The sequence below is a fragment of the Balearica regulorum genome, chromosome 3 (assembly GCF_011004875.1).
Source record: "Balearica regulorum gibbericeps isolate bBalReg1 chromosome 3, bBalReg1.pri, whole genome shotgun sequence".
In the NCBI taxonomy this organism is placed as follows: domain Eukaryota; kingdom Metazoa; phylum Chordata; class Aves; order Gruiformes; family Gruidae; genus Balearica; species Balearica regulorum.
Genome location: NC_046186.1, coordinates 108,387,130 through 108,402,313, shown reverse-complemented (window position 1 = coordinate 108,402,313; position 15,184 = coordinate 108,387,130). Strand labels below are relative to the sequence as shown.

At 45.1% G+C, this 15,184-nt stretch overlaps 1 long non-coding RNA gene across 6 annotated transcripts; it reads left to right on the top strand.

The window, feature by feature from the left end:
• Positions 1-908: 908 nt before the first annotated feature.
• LOC142601130 (uncharacterized) lies at positions 909-14,424 on the top strand. 6 transcript variants are annotated; one of them, XR_012834741.1, is made up of 4 exons: positions 909-2,215; positions 2,971-3,040; positions 4,440-8,013; positions 9,222-14,424. It is a non-coding gene; the product is annotated as an uncharacterized LOC142601130 (long non-coding RNA). The 6 variants fall into 6 exon arrangements; XR_012834739.1 differs by having other exon boundaries at positions 8,858-14,424; XR_012834740.1 differs by having other exon boundaries at positions 4,440-9,014.
• Positions 14,425-15,184: the final 760 nt, after the last annotated feature.

The following is a 15,184-nucleotide window of genomic DNA, read 5'->3' as shown; positions in this document are numbered from 1 at the left end:
CACCATAGCTTTAAAACAGTAGACTTTGGATTGGTTTTGCCTACATGGTGTTCCCTTCTGTATCATGATGATGGCTCTGTGGGAGTGTTTAGCCTCATAAATTTTGACTGCTCCTCCTTGAGACATTTTTTCTGTGAATACAGATAACTTATCTGTAGGGAACAAGAAGACTGGTTACAGTATGGCTAGCAACAGAGAAGACATTGCTGTTTGGTGTTAAATGTTATTTTGTAGTAGTGCAGTAGCCTTGAATGCCCACACCAGGCATTGCTCGCGCAGCAAAATGTGCCCTCACAGTGAACTGGTGGCTGGCATGTGATGGTGGGCTTACGCTGTCTTAGTCAAAGAAGGCAGCAAGGAAATTCCAGCACACAACAGGCTCCTCTGTGCGTATCTGGAGGCCTCAGAATTTGTGCTCTTAGACTGCAGCCTGGGCTAGCAATGGTGCTGTGACTTTTACCTAATATTAACTTTATTAGAGTTCACATTACCTGTGCTTTGTTCTCAACCTGTAGTTGCAGTGTAGGTGTGCCCAAACTGAAATACTTCATCGAAGCTGCTGACTACCGTTTCAGCAAAACACAGCTTTGGAAAGATGAAAAGATTGGGTGGTGTGTTTGTGGATTGAAAAAGAATTTTAGTTAGGCTTTCTACGGATGTTCAAAAGAACTTTTGAAATTGCTTATGTATGTCATGGCTCTGTTAGAAAAGGTAGCTTTACACTGGGCTCTGGGGATGCTATGGTCAGCTGACACAGGCTTGTTCTTACAGGGCAAACTTGTCTCTTCAGATTTCTGCCAGAGCTGTAGGAAATAGTCAGCAGATCATCACTGGATTAACAGGTAAGGAACCGGTGAAGCTGCAGTTCAGGGCACAATAGCCAGGTATGAGGAAGAAGTGACTGGGAAAAGGCTAGCTGGTTATTCAACCTTATTTTAGAGGAGAAACCAAAGCTGTGATGTTGGAGTACCGTTGTGCAAAAGCCAGAAATAGCGTGTGGTGTTTCCTTCTTGGGCGTGCCTTCACTTCTTTAACAAAACAATAATAAATAATAAAAACTATCCAGTGAAGCTTAGTTTCCTGTGGATCTTGCAGGCTTTGCGGCCTCCCTGATACCTGACAGGGATGAAATGCTTCACTTGTTTGATTGGGGCACTGATTAGGGTCACTCTCAAATCTGGGCCCTGTTTTTGTAGGACTTTAAAGAACTAAGAAATTTTGAGACCCTTCTCTTCATAAGCTGGAGTTAAAAGTGCCCAATAACTTAAAAAGATCACTGTGAGGAGGAGTATGACCTGATTGATGATGTCACTGTGAAAGCCTTTTTCTTCTTTAGGAAATCTGAAAGATTATGGCTAATGAAAATAAGCTTCCATCTGTCTCGACTATTGTGTGGCAAAGACATTCAACAGCTTCTAACAAGCCTAATTTTGACAGTATGGAGCTGTTCTGGTCTCATTGTTACTTCCCTCACCACCTCTGTCTGGTGTAAGGATTTCTGTTAGGTGTAGGAAATTATAAGGAAAGAAATCTCACCTTTGCCTTCTAGTCTTCTCTTTGTTTACTAATAGGATTGTTCTTATTTAAATGGATTTATGCACTATTAGTAAAACTGCTGGCAGTAATGCCAGCCTTTCACTAGGTAAGGGCCCTTCTGGCAGGGTATTAGTGACATTATCATCTCTCTCATCCTCAAGTCTAGGCAGAGGTGGTTTGGGAATGATGCTTGACTGAACATCCTGCTCTAGGTAGAGGTGATGTGAAGGAAGACCTCCTTCACCCTGCTAACAGGACACATCTGTTGCTATGCTAAGTCTTGTTCCATCTGATGTAATTGTAGGTGTGATCTGCTTAAGTTTGCATTGCAGCTCCTTTTAAAATGATGTGACTGCGAGACAACAGTCTCTGCCCCTGAAACGTGGCATTTCTCTCTCAAGGACCTGAAATACCTACAGTTTGGTACAGGCTGCTGTATCTGCTGCTCAGGGGGAAGGGGCGGCTCTGTTCCTGTTTGACTTGTGACTGCAAAAATAAACCCTGGCACTTGTCTGAGAAATGGCCAGAATCTCTCTGCAATGGGAGGCAGATTATGGAAGAGAAACCCAGATAAAAGAGGAAGGAAAACATTTGTGTGTTTGTGTGAGGGGGGGATTTGAGTCTTAACTAAACTAGACTAATTCACTCAGAAGCAGCAGAGATGGGAGAAATCCTAGAGGTAAGCTTGCACCTTTTCTTTATGACTTGTGTGGGTTCAGGGAAAGTGGAAATCACTTGGGCATTGTAGAGGATCGAAGGTCCCCTGATAAATAGAGGAAGAGGCTGAATGTAAGCACTTCTGTTTCTTTTGTGAAACCTCATTGAATGTCCTTGCTGTAGGACACTGATAACGGGAACCGCAGACCCAGAGCTAAGTTTCTGGCCTCTCTGTGTTTGGGTGAAGGCAGCTGGAAAGTATTTGTCCTTCGAAGCAGGCTCCATTTTTGTTCTCATTATCTGAAGCATTTAACACTGTATCAGAAAACTGCATTTCTTATAGAAGTAAAAATAGGAGAAGGAACAAGAAGCTACAGCATTAATTTGCATTTCCTAAGTGTCTGACGGGTAGGTGGGGGAGAGGAGAGTGTTCAGACCTTACATTTAGACTCTGCCCACAAGAGAGGTGTACGCTTGCCTGATGTCGGGATCCAGTGCTGTTTCCCTCTACGACTCAGGGATGTTTAGATATGGGATTTTGCTTTGTCCTTTTGAAAACATTTGATTTGACTGTTGTAAACATTTACAAGTGTTTGAAACAGTAAGTTTACTGAATTACAGCAGACTGCATGCCATAGTCATTTGCAGATTAATGGCTGATGTTGCAATAGATGCAGTCGGTGAAATAGGGAGACCCTTTCCTTCTAGGGGAACACAAAGCTTGTACAAGGGTGCTTAGCCGAAAAACTACCTGGTAACTTTCATCTGTCCTTATAGACCAACTGAGTATAACAATCCCCTGTCCATGGAAGAGTTTGAAGACTATTATTCTAAGCACAACTACATGGTGAGTACAGAAGGAAGAAGAGGATGTCTGCTACTTTTCAGGGGTAGATCTTTGCACATGTGCACTGTCAAGAAGGTGGGATGCTCTGAGGGAGGTGGTGAGAACTCAGGTGCATCCCACGGACAGGGTACAGAAACAGCCTCTGTGGCTATGCTGCTGCTGGTATTTGGCCAGCAGATCTTTTTCCCCATCCTGCCCATTTTTATTAGGTTTGGTCTGGAAATCCATGTGCTTTAGTCCACACAGTGCGGCTGCCTGTGCCCTCAACTTGTTTAAGTTGCTTAGGCTTCCTTAGGGCAATCTTTCTTCTTTAGTGATTAGCGGGGAAAGTAAAACCTACCTTAGCTCAGTCAGCGTCCACAGATGTACATGGTGAAATGCATGTAAAAAAAAGCCATAACTGCACGAATCTCTAGTGATTGCTGCACCTTCCCTACAGTTTAAGGATTTGGGGAAGTGCCTGCTTTTGGCAATATTGGAGGGTCACTTCTAGTATCGCTATACCAGCATGATGGATTAGTCATTCCAGCTCAGAAGGGATCGATGGATTGTCTATTCCATGCCTCCCAGCTGAGGAGGGATTATCTTAGTGATGTACTCAATAAGCCTCCGTTCTTGGGACGAAGTTTCTCAGAGTGATTTCTTATTGTAGCCGAAAGTGCATTAGAGAGATGCGATTTAGGTCACAAAAGTAGAACACTTAAAAAATGCCAGACTTCCGATGGATTGGGTAGCACATGGTTATTCTGTCCCTGCATACATGCAGCCTGGAGCCGAAAGTAGTATATGATGACAAGAGTAAGGATGGCTCTATCATCACCCTTTTATAGATATGCATTGAACTCGTATTTACAACCTCCGTTCCACCGTTCCTAACTCTGGACTGTTTGACTCTCTAATAATTTTGTTTCTAAAGGTCATTTGGATATGAACTTTCTAACGTGCGTTTAAGTGGCAAAAGTAAAAGAAACTCAGATTAAGCATTTGCAATTGCTGGCTGCTTCATGACTGGGATTTGAACTGGGAACCCCATTTGGTGCAGTAACCATTACTACTTAAGCTGCAAGGCCGACTGCTACTTAACCAGCAGCTGGAGGAAGCTTTTTATCAAAGAAGGCTGAGCAGATGTCAGACCTAGGCTTTAGAGATTTTCATTTGATGTAAGGTCTCAGCACGGGATAGGGAAGTTATTTTCAGTTTGCCTGCTGGTTCTGGTTAGGTTGGGGGAGAGTTGGGATTTTGTTTTGGTTTTGTTTGATTTTGTTTGGTTTTTTTTCCCCTCCTGATGCCTGGAGTTGGTGAATTTCCTGCCCCATGTAGGACTTTGGAGGGAGAGATGGGAAGATGAAAATTACTCTGTTTCCCACCCAGACTGCTTAACTGGCTCTCTTGCTTCCAGCCTCCTGAGTTGGGAAGGCTCCTGCTCCGTACATGTTCCCTGTTAAGAAGAGAAATGGCCCGTGATTCATGTGTCGCAATTCTGGGAAAGGGAGGAGGAGCTGGAGGTAGCTTACTGTCTATCTCACCCCGCTTCATTTGCTCTATCAGGCTGCAGGTAAGCTCAGGGCTTCTGGAAACATTGGCTGACTGTCAAAACAAACCTGAGGCACAGAAAAACAACAGCTTTTAACATTCAGTCCAGCACAGATTTAGAACAAAAAAATCCAGCTGTTTGTATGAAACCAAAAATAAACACAAACGCTATTTCCCCCCATAAAACTCACTTCAGCAGCATTGGTATTTTTATGTCAAAAGGCTGAAGGAGAAGCTGGTGGAAGCCTGCCATAGGGAGGGAGGGGAAGGCAAAGGCAGAGAATGACACTCTGCCAGAGGTTTTGCTGTCACTTGCTGGCAGTGTGATGCTTAGATATCGGCTCCTTGGGGAAGGTGATACTCATCACTGGCTCCTTTACCTGTCTCCTCCTTTTCTACCCCTTCTCTGCCTGTTCTCTGCAGCCCTGCTGTGCATTGTTCCTCCTTCTGCAGTCTGTGCTCTTGCCTCTTGTCATCTCCCCACATTGCCATTCGTTCCTCTCTCCTTCCTGCCCTGCTCCTTGCATTCCTGCTGAGCTTTCAGCAGGTGACCTTGTTCCTCCCGGCATGGCATCAGAGGCTGCGGTTCTCTGGTGCGGGGCTCAGCTCTTTGCTGCAGGCTCCCCCCTCACCCCTGCACCGTGACAGCAATGCTGGTGGCGTGGCCGTGTGGTGAACTGGTGCAGGCAGACAGAAAGGCTGTTTCTGGTCTGATTCACTGGGCTGTCACGCAAACAGCACATGCAGCCTCGCTAGCAGACTGCTGGGGGGATGCAAAGAGCAGCCAAGGCTTGCTTGTACTGGCACTACCTCTGAAATCAGGTTTCTATCCCTGTCCCTTCTGTGCTGCCAGGAAGGCACAAAGAACACAGACACAAGTGAAGTGATCTTACTGTTCTCAGCTCCTGCTCTGGTGGCACAGATGCTCGGGAGAGACAGGTATGGAGAAGGCTCTGCTCATCTCTTTTGCGTGGGGCTGGTGCCCAGTGCGGACAAGGAACTGAGCTGGAACACTAACACATCCCTCTGCAGGCGACAGGCAAAAGGCATGCATGGGTGCGACAACCCTACCGAGTTTCAAGGACCAGCTCCAAAGTATTGTGTCACAAACGTTTTTTTAACAAAGTAATTGGATACTGTGTTTTAAATGGGCAAAATTATATACGTCCCCTGAGCCTTGTTTTCAGAAATGCCTAACCATTTCTAGATGAACTATTTTAGAACAAAATAACCTATCCTGAAGTAGACCTCCAGCGTGGAAAACTTCAACCCAATTGTTTAATGCTTGGTAAGTAAAATTATAACCAGCTGAAAACAGAGCTGTGTATTGGAAAGTGCCAAGCACCCTTAATTTAGGCGCCACTTTTTACACAGACGCTTCGGTTTGCCAGGAAAGAAAGGAGAGCCCAGCTGCCAACAAGTGCATCAGTTTGGACGGAGGAATGGAAAACTACATTTTTACCTTTCATTTATTATGCTTTGATATCTCTTTTCAGGATGTATACATACATCTCTTTTTTTCTTGTCTTAAATGAGTAGTTTTATAAAATCTAGCAGAGGCACATGTTTTTGTCCATCTTTTAATACTGTAAAATCAAGTGTTTACAGTATTGCCTTAGAAATGTCTTAGTTCGGTGACCTTTTCTAGAGCTGACTAGCTGCCAAATAATCAGTGTTTGAAAGACTCTGGACCTGATTCTTCTCTCCTTTACACTGTTTTTTCTCTTGTCATCAGCTGACTTTATTGGACCTACTTATTCCCTACAGGCTTGGCCTGAGTAGAAATATATATATATGTATTTCTGTATATATACAGAGTATGTATGCATATATAGCGAGGAATTACATAGAATAGAAATGAAATCATTGCAACTGGTGGGTTTTGGTTTTACTTGATATTGTGCACACGTGCTGAGATCGCTACTCTCCTGAAGCGTACTTGTAAGCACCTTTTCCCTAAAGAATACCTCTGCAGGTGTTTTTTAGAGTTTTGTGTGACTTTGCTGTTAGCTGTAAATTTTCCCATCTGCACCAGTTAGAGGACCAGCCTGAAATACTTGTAATAAGAACACTAAACCATTCCTTTTCTTTTTCTTTTTGTAGGCTGTACAAAATACGATCCTGGTTTGAGGTCCAAGAACTGGCAGCTCAGGTGAAATGCATGGTCTAACCATCATGGCTTAGGCTTTACACTGTAGCATTAAGTGCTGTCCTTTCCTGCTGTCAAGTTTAGTAAGAGATGTGATCAGTTTTGGAATGGCTGTAGCAAATCATCACAAGTTTTCCACGCTGTATGCCACGTGCTGCGCATGTTTGTATTTGACAAGTGAGAATGATGTTACTCAACATTTTTATATAAGGTTTTAACCCAAGACTTCAAGGCCTTTTACAAAAAAAAGCTAAGAATGACTACTCACTTCTGTATATGGATGCTCAGAGACTTCAGATGATTCACCCTGAGTCTACACTACAGTTCTGAGGTTTTACAGATTGTGACTCTGGGAGTGCATTGACCCTGAGTAAAAATCTTTGTCCGTCGATGTCGGATTGCTGGTGGCAGGGAAGTGCTGCTTGGTGAAGGCACGCTCAGGATGTGTAATCTGAGGGTAACAGTAAGGTTACCTTATCCCAAATATTAACTCGGTTGTGTCTTATGGCAAGGCTTAGACTGGTGTTGAGTTAAAATGACAGCAAGCAATGAAATTTTTCAGTCACCTTTCAGAGTGATTCCTTTAAGTCCTCTTAGATAAACAAATTTGGTGATCTGCCATCTTAATTTCTTCCCTGCCTTTGCTCTTGTCTTTTGTCTCCATCTGTTCCTCACAAGCTGAACACTTCTCGTCGTGACATCCTGCCAAACCACCATCCTCTATCTTGAAGACCTTTTGCTCCCTGTTCTTCCCACCTGCTCTGACAAGGCTCCACCCTTCTCCAGTCCCACCATATACTTTCTTTTCTTGGCCTTGGCTGCTCTCTGCATCCTCTTTCTACTTCACCAAATTCATGTTGTTTCTTACCAGATCAAGTGGTGTTCAGAGCTCTTATTGACTTCTTTTTTTTTTCTAGGTTGCAGGTAGGATTGGTGTGAAATGCGAACGAAGAGTCCACAACAGATATTCCACCTCTCTGTTTTGAAACTGATTCTGGAAGTCTTTAAGACGAATGTAGGATCATTTCCATCGCTCCCTCAACAAATGCAGTACTTCTGACTAGGCTGCTGCCTCTGTGCTTTGAGTGTATCTGATTACCATCCCCAGCTTACCTCTAATAAAATCCCAAGGTGCCCTGGCTGCAGCTGCTGGGGTGTGATAGAGGTGACAAAATTAATTTACAAGAGGAGAAGGAAGCAGTGACAGGGACTCCTGCATAGACATACCATTATTTTCCTCCCTCTGCCTAAGAAAGGACAGAGAAGGAGAATGCTGCAGCTGGGCTCTACAGTGTGTATCCATAGATGGTGGATTGCCTTGCATATTCCCTTCAATACTTTTTTTTTTTTTTTTTTTAATAAAGGGGTATTTTGTGCTCCTCTGATATTTGATATGGCCAGATTCCAGAGAGGAATGCCAGCCGCTATCAAATGTCTGCTATATGTGTTGCTTCGTTTGCGTGTTTGTGTGGGATAAATCCGGCTTCTTTGCAAAGCACCAGTGTTCCACACATGAGCTCTAGTTTAAAGATTTCTGTTGTTAAGAAAACGCTGTTGTGCTCCCTCCCAACATCATCCGTGAGCTGACCCTTATGGGATGGTGTGAATCCAGCTCAGTGCCAACTCACCTCCTGGGGGCATCTGCATCTCCCTCCCCCTTCATTAGCTTTTACAGTGAGATGTGCCAATTGTAATAATCAATGTTTGTGTTCGAAAAGTGTTAATGGCTGGTTATATGTCACATGCCATTCGTTATCAACCCTGTATTTTAATGAAGAGCTCTTTTCTGACAGCACAAGGGACTCAGTGGAAGTTTCAAGATCTAGAAATACTGGGGAGTGAAACCTGATGCAAAATTTAGCAGCATGCAAATTATTTCTTACCTGGGACTTTCACTGAATCACTGCAGCCTAGAGATGTGGTCCTGCCTGCTTTCTTAGCCTTTGCCAGGTCTCCCTGCCTAACTTTTAGCTGAGGGATGGGTACCCTGCCCTTGCTGGGGAGAACCTTTCTCTGATAAGTGTATTAGGGCCTCAAGACAAACATATGTCCTTAAAAGCTTTTCCCCTGAAAATTCTCATCTTATTTTTCTGGTTGGTCAAAGCTGCTAACGATGACTTGATTTGTCCTTGCAGAATAACCTTAGACCTCTTTCTGAAGGTGGCTGCAGTTGTAATTTGTGAATAAAGTATTCCAGTATTCCTGACTGAACCGGAGGCCCATTGGATTGCAGGGGGATGAGTGTTTGTGACTCACTTGAAGGATATATGATATCAGACTACAATCTTTAGGGTAAAACACATCTGTGTCCCTTCAAGCTCTCAGCCAGATCCCAAGTTTGTATTTGTTTCCTTCCGAAATAAAACTCGGGTCAGGTTCTTCCCAAAGCTATGCTTCAGCACTGTTTATTGCAACATCAAGCTTTGGGACAGATGTTGTTAGTCTCACGTTGGTTGAAGAGGTATTTATATGAAATCTAAAGCAACTTTATTTCCCCAGGGTTCCACACCAAGGATGTCAGATTTGGAGCTTTCCAAGGAAGCTGCCACCTTAAAATAGGCCAAGAGAGTTCCTATTGTTCAGGTGACATAATGAGGCTGAGATGCAAATGCAGAGGGAAGCAGTAGCTGGTATGTTTTGACTCATTCTTTTTTATTACTATTCTTTTATTTCATTTTTTTGTTGTTATGTGGTTGTGGGTTGTTTTTTTTTTTTTAAATAATATATTTTATGAGGGAGAATAGAGGAAGATCAGCAGCCAGCTTCTGGCTGGTGAAGTTGGGATGCACAGCCTGCACAGAGGGTGAACGTGACTTAACGCCTACATCTGACAGGAACCAATTTAGACATTTTCTCCATCTCTGCAGAGGGCTGCACTGCAGTACTAAACATCGGTGCCTGATTAGTTCCCCCTTCCCCCTCTCCCGAAGGAGGAGAGGAGGAACAAGCAGAAGTTAATAGCTGGTGGTCAGTGCACTCACTGTAGCTTTATAAGCACTGAATTGAAGTCCTTGCCCCAAAACATGTGGGTAGGTTCCGATATAAAACCAGGTCCCCTTTGCAGACCATAAGCATTGCACTGTGGGGAGGAGAAGCCACTATAAGCATCACCCTGACCAGAAATTCTGCTGAGGACCACAGGAACGCATCTCAGTCAAGCTTCACTGAACCCAGCACGTCCTCACAGACTGAGTGAATCAGCATTTACCAGCATCAAACTAAATTTTGTTGTTGAAAATCCTACTTGCATCAAATGGAGTCAGGAGGGCAGCTGGTATAGCCCTGGAAAGGAAGAGGCCTCGGGTCTATGCCCAGTTCTGCCACCAACCTTCTCCTACAACCCCTTTCCTACAAGGTCATTTTACTTTTTGTTCTTCAGGTTACCTCCATCCTGCGTGAAATAAGCAAGCATGAAAGACCTAGAACTTGTCTATCAAAAGTATTATTTTGTCAACTAAAGAAGCCATGGCAACATAAAGCTACAACACAGTTTCCATCACAAGACTAGCTTGAGTCAGTTACTGCCTTTGAAACATCTGTGGTGTGAGCTAAAAGTAGACTTTCCTACCAGAATTGAAGCACATCATTGAAGGAGTCACAAAAAATATCCCAAAATAGGGGGAGGGAAGAGGGAATATCAGATGGGGGGGGACACAAAAGAGGGCAACAGCAATTATGAAATGCCTCAACATTATCCTTGCTTTTGTTGTTGCTATTCTTTTTCCAGCCAGACTGATGAATTTACTGGATTTGTTGAATTGTGATACAGAGAACAGAACCACTCTTGAGACTCTTGTCGTTAAGTTTCTTATTGCTAACAACACTCCTGGCAAGGAGTTACCTGCAGCTGAGTGTTTATACCATTGCTTGCTTCTGTAGGGACTGGAAAGTTGTAGGAATCTTACCTGAGGGCTTTATCCAGATGTGTGCCAGTTCCTATTTTGCTTTTATCCTACATTATGCTAACTTCTATCCTCCCTGCATTCCTCCCTGTCCTAGGAACACATCTATCTAGAGATTGGAAATGTGGGAATAAGATTACCAGATGATATTTTACCTGGAAAAATGCAAATACATGTCCTGCAGGGGGAAAAAGCTGCTTCTTTATGAGAAAGAGTTGAGACATCTAAATTAGCTGAGATGCAGCGGGGAGCATTTTGGACACGACTTTGTGATGTGACTAGCCTGGGGCCTGCCTGTGTGAAGGCAGCATGCCCTTGGACACATCACGTTTGCTTGGATCTGTAAACTGCACAAAGGATTTTTATTAAAGAAACACATTTCTACGATGCTTTTCACTTGGTGATATCAGAGTGCTTTAGTAGGCTCAGAAGGTGCTGGGGAACAATGAACACAGAAGCTGTGCTGTAAATCTTGCAGCATTGATTTCCATGGAAGTCATCTTTTCTTACTCCCTTTTTATTCAGGCATCAAAAGGAAAAGAACAACAAGACGAAGGAAAAAGAAAAGAAGAAAGGAAATAAACACCATCGCATGTAAATAATCTTTTTTTTCCTTGCCGACTTTTAGACACACTTTCATTGGTTCACTGTAATTAGGCAGAAGGCACTGAATTTATTTACATGTCAGACCTAACAGACAATACTGTACCATTCTTTTAATAGATATTTTGACTCCTGAAAGCTTTGAATCAAACCCTTTATTTCAAATGCGCACATTACTTCAGCAAATTTCAGAAGTAATTGCCAGTTTCATGGTTTGTACCTGATATTACGTTGAGCTAAAGCCAGGATTTTGAAAGTTTAGAAAATGTGGCTCCAGATTTTTTAGTCAAAGGCCATCTGAGATAATGAGCAAGAAGAAAGGAAGAGTGTTAATGTTTTATGGGCCAAGTGTGCAGGGATGTGTGATATACTTGATACTTTTTAAGATATGCCAGAAAGTATAATCCCAAGGCCAGGAAAGCAACCCAGCAAGCAGGGGAATTTGGATGATAAGAGAAAGTATCAACACAAATTGATGACTGCTGTAGTTAGGGTGTGCATTAAGGGGAGTTTAAAGCCCCCTTAAAGAGAAATAGAGGCTCTGCAGTGTTGTTAGGAGATGGTTATCTGAGGGATGGACCACTGAGCAAAGTACGGTGGAGAAGGGGGACAGGTTTATGTGCAGCCTTGAAGGAGGATGGGGAACCTGTGCGCACCTGCCAGCACCGTGGCTGTGCCGGGCTCGCTGGGCTCGTCCCGGCTGGCACCCACGCAGCCACACGAGGTAGGTGCTGCTGTTTTGGTGTTTGACATGGGAAATCGAGGGTCGGCTTTGCAGGGGTGCAGCGAGCATCTTCTGCTCTCACAGAGGCAAGTGAGAAGTATGGGTAACTCCTTGCTCTGAAAACCAGGTTTAGCTGTTCTCAGACTAGCCGTTTTTGTAAATACTGACCTTGCTGGTTTTGATGTCTTATCCTGGTACAGGAGTGTTTGGAGATGTTCCTGTGAAAAGGGTAATTTCTTCTTGGTTTTGTGATGTTTTAATTTAAAATCTCCTCTGTCCCCTCCCTCCTCCCCTTCCTCCAAACTGTAACCTCCTGTCTCCATAAGGCGTATACTTGGCCTTGGCTGGTGGGTCACCTCTCCATTCACTCCCGGGATGTTAACCTGTGATGAAACTCCACTCATGAATGTTGTGTGTGGGACTCTGAATGAGAAGGCGTTTAAAAGTCAGTCGCCAAGGTAAAGCAAATCTTTTCAAATCCCTTTCTTGGCAGGCAAAATAGGAACAGTCTCTGAAGGCGGCTGGTAGGGGGTGGTCTATTTGCCGGCTGCACCACGCAATGCTCCGGCCCCCAGGGTGATTCTCCTGAGGGCTGCTGGCAGCAGCAGCAGGGATTGAGTTTGATCACAGTGGGAAATCAGGAATTTTGTTAGAAGGTATTTATACACGGGAGTATCAGATATGGGATGCAGCAGCTGAGTCTCACAGTGTGAAGCCTGCATCGCCTGTCATCTCGATGAAACAAGCCTGAGGTGGAAGGACCGCTCCCCCCCCATCACAGCTGATGATAGCAGCTCTCTGTTCCTGCGTAACGGGCAGTCTCCCTGCACGCAATGAACAGCCTTTGGAGGACCGTGGAAATAGAAGCGCTAGGGTGAAAGTAAGCCTCTTGACTGAACCTTCACCCTGTTTCCTGAAACAGTCATCACAGAGTAACCTTTGTGATAATCTAGTTCCTGTGCTGAACAAAGCAGAATCCAGACTGGGCGTGAGTGGTCCCGTAGCCTTGTGTGTGCAACTCGCACCCTGCTCTCTGTCTTTTGCATAGCCTCTCGGAGAGAATATCAACCTTCTCTCCACTCTGCAAGCACGGCGTTCACGTCAGCAGAGCCTGTTTCTCTGCTGCTCAGCCTTGTCTCCTGTAGCTATCGTAAATAAATGCTGCTCTTCTCACCCACATTTGTGGCTATTCCATAACGGGATAGAGGAGCCCAGCAGCTTGCACTGTGTTTGAACGTTGCCTACATCTTAAAACACCTGAGATACAACGCTGTGTAGCGGGGCTGTTGGTGTCAGAGACGGGGCTTGTGCCCACTGTTTTCAAGTACCTATGAGGCTGTGCTTTGGAAATCAGACATTTCACTTATTTACGTGTACTGTGAGGCGAATGCTCATTTAATTGTATGTTGAAGCGAATGGCAGCACTGCAGGGAAAGGCTGGGAAGGCCTGAGCTGGATGCTGTAGCCTGGAAAGGCACCAAAGGGTGGCACTCAACCAGACCCCATTTTCTGGCACCATTAGATGCTCATCTTTTTCTCCATTGTTATTCTAGCTTAGCAAATATTGCCTTCACAGAAGTCAGGGTTGCTTCGCCACAACTTGCGTCATTTTTGTTGGCTAGAGAAACACAACTTGTATGAGAAGACATATAATTTATTGTTAGTCTACTTAAAAGCTTTAACAGTCTGCTTAAAGAGTCCTCATCAATTCCCTTACAATGATGCTAACAACAATCTAGAATATTCGAGAGAAAGGGGATAAAAGAAAAAAAACAACAAACCCTTAACACACCAGTGTAGAAACTAATACACACACAGAGTATTTTACACGCTGCAGCTTTCCCCAGGTTATGCTCGCCCCTCTGCTGCCCGGGCACTGGATTCAGAGGTGCTGGCTGTCCCCCAGGAGAAGGTAGGAGGGCTGCAGGTATCGTAGACGCATCAAGTCCTTTGCCCCCACAGTGCAATGCCAATGGTGGGGTCCCTCCGTCTGCCTCTCCAGGGTGGTGGTGGTGGGGTTTCTGCCTCCTCCTCTGCTACCGTCCACCTGGGGCTGTTTCCACCCCGTTTCCAAGGCTCTCCCCGCCGTGCTCCTCGGTCCCCGGAGCCGCGTACATCCGCACCGACCCTCCGGGCAGAGCTGTGCACACCTTGCAGACCTGCTCCTCACCCTCCTCGCTGCCCGCGAGCGCTGTTTCCCAGCCCCAAGGTCATGTTTCTCCGTCGATGCAGCGGCTGCCCACGGGGGAGTAGTTCATAGCGCTGGGGCCGCCAGTATCACCCCGTGCCGGAGGTTTCAAGGCCCCGCTGCCCTCCCCTGCCTGCACCCCCACGCCGCGTTTTTCCTCCCGGCTCGGGGACCGATGGCGGTGCCTGCCGCTGCTCCTGCTGCGCTGCAGAAACGCAGGCAAGCCGTGCTGCTGGAGGCCTTGCAGCACCCCTTGGGCCAGGAGAAGCAAAACCTGAGTGCAGATGGGTGAGGGCCCCAGGCCGTTACATGGCTGCTGTTACAGCTGCAGAGCTCTTGCAAGGCTCCCCACATGCCCAGTCCCAACCAAAGCAAGGCTGGCGAACCTCAGCGTTTGCTGTTGCAGTATCAGTACACAGCCCGTGGCCTGTTTCTGTCAGTGGCAAGACTGTATTTTGTGGGCTAAAGGCATGCAGACCCCCTGCTGATAGTCCATGGACATAAACTGTCACACATGAGTCCAGCAAGGATGTTGCAAACCCTCCTGTGGCTCAAGGCTCCTTGCCAGGACCGAGCAATCGATCTTCTCGGAGGCATTTGCTTTTTCCTATCTGGTCTTGCCTCATGTGGGTCTGAGGGTGGCCTGTAGGTCTTGGCTTTGCTGTATAGGTGCTACTTGATTTACTTAATATTTTATCTTATAGCCAGGAAAATGTGCACGATTAACCAAACTCTTACAATACCCAGGATTACACTTCTAAGCTGTGCAGTCTAGTTAAAAACTTCACTAGCTGCTGGGAGTCCTGCCGAGGAGGGTTTTACACCAAGAATGATGCTCAACACCTTTTATTGCAGTTGTAGTAAGAGCAACATGCTCACGCTTGTCACACACTGCAAACCTTGCTTTGGTGGCTTGTTTTACTGCCTGTGGGACTACAAATGTTACAACTGGATGCTCTGTTACCTGCAACGACGACTCAAAACCTAAACCAAATGTTACTAGGATTCATTTAATATACAGTTAAAAAGTTTCTAGTAATTTAGT